Below are 6,000 nucleotides of genomic sequence, written 5' to 3'. Positions count from 1 at the left end.
AATGTCCGCAACATATTACCAAGTGTGCGCATTTGTCTCTCCACAGGATTACTCTGCGGGTGTCTCACCGAAGACGTGGTGGGTACGATTTGCAGTTTTCTGAGTCCTTCTTGCCAAACTTGACTCATGAATTGTGTGGCATGATCCGAAATAATTTTCTCCGGTCGACCCACTTCCGCGATAAACTGTTTAACTTTCTGGAATACTATCTTGCTGGTGGCATTGACTATGGGGTACAACTTGGTGTATTTTGTAAATAAATCTACCATCACGAACACATATTTCACCCCGGCTGTTGATCTAGGTAATGGTCCCAATACATCCACTGATACCAACTGCAGTGGTCTCTCCGGAAGGATAGGTTTAAACTCACCTTCGAGATTTTGTTGGGCATGTTTCGCTTTCTGACACAAGTCGCACGATCGAGTAATGGCGGCGACTGACTTGTGCAGATTCGGAGAGTATAGCTGCCTAATCAATGACTGTGTCAGCTTCTTTGAACCAATATGCCCGCAATTCCTATGAACCTCCCAAATAATCGAGTTGATGTTTCGCTTCGGTATTACCGGCTTCCATGGCTCTTCAAATCTGGCTTTTCCCTTGCTATGATTGAACAATACTCCCTCCGACATGCAGTATCTCTCCTCTAACCTAGTTGGAACCTCTGAACCCTTCAATTTATCTATTATGACCTTGCAGAATTCATCTTCCTGTTGCAGTTGAGCTATCTGGTCAAAAACATTCTTGATTGTTGCGTTATCTTTAAGTTGTTGTGTCACAAGATTAGCTACCAAAAATTCCTTGGAGTTCTTCCTCGGTGTCAATTCATCATTCAATACATCGGGTATTCGACTTAGGTAATCGGCGACTACATTCTCTTTCCCTTTAATGTGGCATATTTCCAAGTCAAACTCTTGCATCAGCAAGCACCATCGTGTCAGCCTGCTACCAAAAATTTTGCCTGCTTTTAGACACATCAGGGCTTGATGGTCAGTCATTAGCTTTATATGTTCTCCCAGAAGCAGGTCTCGAAACTTCTGCAGAGCCCATATTATTGCTAGTGTCTCTTTCTCCGTGACCGTGTAATTTCGCTCTGCCGAATTCAATGTTCTACTCGCCATCGCTACGGTACGTTCTACTCCCTCATCGTCCATTTGCGCGAGCTTCGCACCTAAGGCATAATCAGATGCGTCTGTGTATAGTAGAAATTCCCGACCTAACATGGGATGATAGATGACTCGTTCTTCGAGAAAGACCTTCTTGAGTTCTTCAAAAGCTTCCCGCTGTTCTCCTTCCCATTTCCACAGCTTGTCCTTCTTGAGTAGATCAAACAATGGGACTGCGATCTTGGCTATCTTGTCGCTGTAATTTCGGTAAAACCCGATAACTCCCAGGAATGTACGTAGTTGTTTAACATTCTTTGGTGTAGGGAAGTTGGAAATACTGTTCAATTTTTCAGGATCGGTATGAATTCCGGTCGGTGTCAGAATATGCCCTAGAAATGGTAACTCTTGTCGGCAAAATACGGATTTTCGCAGTTTCACCGTCATTCCTGCGTCACGTAGTTTCGTTAGGACAATGCCGATATGCTCCAGGTGTTCTTCGAATGATGACGATGTAATCAAAATGTCGTCGACATATGCTCGCGCGAATCCTTTGCACTCAGATCCTAGCGTTTCGTCCAGACAACGAGTAAACTCAGCTACCGCATTACATAAGCCGAACGGCATGACTTGGAACACATACTGCGAGTTCTTGAATAGGAATGATGTGTACTGTCTAGATCTTTCTTCTAAGGGTATTTGCCAGTACCCTGCCGACAAATCAAGTGTGGTTAGAAACTTGACACCCTGATATAATCGCAGAATATCATTCGTTGGTCTCGGACTTTCCCGATCTCGAACAGTAATTTTGTTGATCTCCCTCGCGTCAAGGCATAAACGTACTTTTCCGTCTTTCTTTCGCACACAGAGTATCGCATTCGTGAATGGGCTAGGCGCTCGCTTTATTACATTCCATTCCAACATTAAGTCTAGATATTCTTCAGCCTCTTTCAAATATTTCGCCGGGATGGGATACGACTTTTTATGGAATGCTTCACCGGGTATGACCTGAATACTAGCTGTATATAATTTGTTTAACCCAGGTTTTTCGGAAAATATATTTTGAAAATTTCTTAAGACATGAAGAAGATTATTTCTACCGGTTTCATTTACCATGGTAATTCCCTTTACAGCTTCTATTAAATCAGCTCCGGTCGCCATCAAATTTATGTCACTATTAATACACGAAGTTTCCTTATGAATGATTGCAATGCATTTTTCCGAAACTTCCCAATTTTCAGTAGTTTTCGTATTTTCTGTGTCATCCATAGCAGTTACCATCCAACCTGCAAAATTCAAAATTATTTTATGGCTAGTTAGAAAGTCTACACCGAAAATTACTGGTTTAGCCAATCCTTTTACGATTAATACATTAATGTACTTGGTGCTACCTAAACCTTCTACTTCCAATAAGGTCTGACGATTAATGATGGGACTAGCCCTTGATGTAACCCCTAGAATCTTTAAACTTGGTACTGGCATTCTCGGTAATGATATTCCGGTGCTCTCTATCATGGCTACGCAGTCTTCGCTGATGCAGGATATCTCTGCGCCGCTGTCTAATAGTACAGGCACTTTAACTCCGTTTAAAGTTAACGATATCTCCGGACATAGTGCTTGTTTCGCTTGAACTTCGGTTGCTGTGGGCTCGCTGAGTAAAAATTCACGCTCGTTTTCTTTGAACATAATGGTGTGTATGCTTCGACAATTATTCTTGTCATTTGCGTCGGGATCCAATTTTATACTAGCCCCGTCTAACTTACAATTAGGGACTGACGTGCGGAGCGGGTTTTCGCCATCCCTAATTAGTTTACCACACTGTCCTTAAATCCTCTAATTTGCTCTTGTGACAAATTAGCAAATCCATTATTTGCATTCGGTGAAATCAAAAATGTGTTATTACCTCCTTGGTTTGTATCTGAGCTTCTGCTAGATTGCATGCGCGGCCATTCCGTGTTGCTTTGCTCGTGACTTGGCGCTATAGAATATGAATTTCTTTCTCCTTGTCGCGCGTCGTGAATGGTGGTGCTAAAGCTGTTCCCTTTTTCAGACGGTACAAACGTTTGTGCATTTATGCTGTACTGACATCCGGAATGATTATTGTAATTTGCCGATCGTTCTTTCGTTGTTCGATTTTCGCCTGAATTCTCTCTGAAATTAACTGTCCCCTCCTGACGTTTATTCTCCCACTGTGATTCATTTTCGCGTCTGTCTTGTCGCTTCTCGTTTCTACGACGATAGTACTGTGGTTTATAAAATCCGTTACCATATCGCTGACCTCGATATCTATTGTGATACCAATTACTTCCGCAGTTTTCAACGTTCAGTGTGTGAATTTGAGGTTGTTTGTGTCCGCTGTTCTGCCCTTCATTTCGATTGCGCCAGTTATTGTATAACGGTGTCTGTTGGTTCGTGTTCTTGCGCTCGTTAGTTTCTTTGTGCGTTACCGTTTTATCGAGCTTAACGAGTCGTTCATACGTTAACAGTTGTTCCTTGAAATCTACAATATTACTGTATTGCCGTCCACTAAGTTGTAATTGATAATTGAGTGGTAATTGCGAAATTATCATGGCAATAAACTCTTCGTCTTCCATACGGCAATCAAGATAACGAGTTCTCTCGTACATATCGCTGATATGCGCCTCTAAATTTTGAAATTTACGATTTTCGAATTTTTCAGAATGCAACTGTATTCGCAAATTGCTTTGGATACGAGTATTCCAAAATTGGGATATGAAAGCTTTCTGAAACGATTCGTATGCGTGTACCGAATCTTTCGCCAACTCCCACCAATAATATGCCGTGTTTTTCAAGCAGTGGCTAACGCATTTCAATTTTTCTGCGTCTGTTAACTTAAATGTGTGGCAATATTCTCCAAACTGATTTAAGAATCTTCGAGGGTTTTCATTACTTTTCCCTGAATATGTTGGAACGTCATCCAACCATTTCTTAGAAGGGTGGTGTAGTGTAAGTACCGGATCTGCTGACATAATTGCAGTACTAATATTCGCGGGATTTCGCTCGGCTTCTATCGTTATCGATTTGTTTACCGGCGTGTCTTCCTTGTCGGTATTACATTCGCTCGTGTGGTGAGTCGTTAGTTGGGGCGAGAATGTTGCGATGTGTCTGGATTCTCTTTCTATTTCCCCTATTTTCGCCTCTACCATATCTAACCTTCCTGTTAGACGCTCGCTTAAGTGTACTACTTTATCGTCAGTGCGTTTACTAAATATTTCTACACCTTCAATACGAGTGTGTACACTGGAAAACTTCTGTTGCATCTCGTGCTGTGTTTCAGTTAAGTCATGCCTGATTTCTGCTGTTTCATCTGCAATCCTGCCTAAAGTGTTATTTAAGACTTGCACTAAATTGTCTAGTCTTTCGGCGTTTTCTCGCTCCTTTTGTTCCCTTTCTAACTTCTCCTCCTGTTCTATACGCTCCCGTTCTTGTTTCTCCCGTTCCCGTTCTAGTTTCTCCTCCTGTTCTTTACGCTCCCGTTCTTGTTTCTCCCGTTCCCGTTCTAATTTCTCCTTATTCATGAACTGGAACAGTGCATCTAGGGTAACAGTTGGTGTCGGCGGCGAATGACCCAACTCCATTTCCTGCTGTGACTCCATACCAGTAGTCTCGATGTGCTGTTCTGGTACTACTTCTCTAGGTTCTCGTTCAGGACTAGAGTCAGAAGTGTCATTGCTACCTCTCAAAAAATATGACTTCCTACCTGTGTCTGTCATCTTGACAAAACAAAATTACTGTATGTATTTTTCAAAGTGTCTTGAGTTGTTCAAAAAAAGATCATAAAATAGTCCCTAACGTTGGCTTACACGTTGTGCGCCAAAAACTCTGAAGTGTTTTCAGAATTTTCCCTTTTCTTCTGTTATTTTTCAGACAGCTCCAAGGATGAGCGACCAAAATTTCAAAAGGGTGTACCACCGTTGGGTGATCAAAATTTCTATAAGTATTTTCAGAATTACTCTATAGAGTATATTTCCTAAAATGCCAATATCTATAATGTAAAATGTGGTCTAGTTGGGCGCCGTGAAAACTCTATAAAGTACTAGTGCTGTGATTGTGTATGTAGCACAACTACTAACCTCTACAGAATATTAACTAAAATATGTCTTGTTATGTTGATAGTGAAAATAAATTATTCTCAAGTTGTATGTACTGGTGTAGTTTGACTCAGTGTGAATACCAAACAATAAAATGTCGTATAATTCCTTAGCAGTATGTCTCCTTCTCTTTGGTGTAAGTATTCTGACCTTAAAATCAACAAATATAAGTAGTGTGTTTAAAAGCATTAACTTCTCTATGACTGCTGATCTCAGTGTAATAAAAACTAATTATTCTTTCAAGACAATCCAAGCTAAATATTTCTGTCTATCTGGTTTAACAATACACATGATATGTAAGTATGGTTATCAATCGGAAAAATAAAATATAATGAAAATTTAACTTTTTACTAGGGTCAAAATCATGGTTGTATGGGTGACAATACTCTTTTGCAACATATCCAACTGTAACATGAAAAGTGACAGAGTCAATGATTAGCAAGCAACATACAAATACCTTTGAGACAATTATTCATGTTTACATAGGTTTTTCATTAAACAAAATTTCAATATCCGTTATACTTAAATGTCTTTCAGAACTAATTACGTTTTACGTAATTGTATCACTGAATAATAATTTGGTTATCAGTCAATATTTTAAATATTATTGAAACACATTTTAACTGGCAAATTAGTCTTTTCTTTGTTTTTACTAGCTCAGTCTCTTTCGGTAGATCAAACTGTCTCAAGACTTCTGGACCTGGGACTATTCTTTAAACATTCAAGACAATTAATGACTTTAACAGATTTTAACTTTGATATCGTACATATTACTGATCAATGTC

This window comes from Bacillus rossius, chromosome 14 (genome assembly GCF_032445375.1).
Source record: "Bacillus rossius redtenbacheri isolate Brsri chromosome 14, Brsri_v3, whole genome shotgun sequence".
NCBI classification, from domain to species: domain Eukaryota; kingdom Metazoa; phylum Arthropoda; class Insecta; order Phasmatodea; family Bacillidae; genus Bacillus; species Bacillus rossius.
This window is presented reverse-complemented; position numbering follows the sequence as displayed.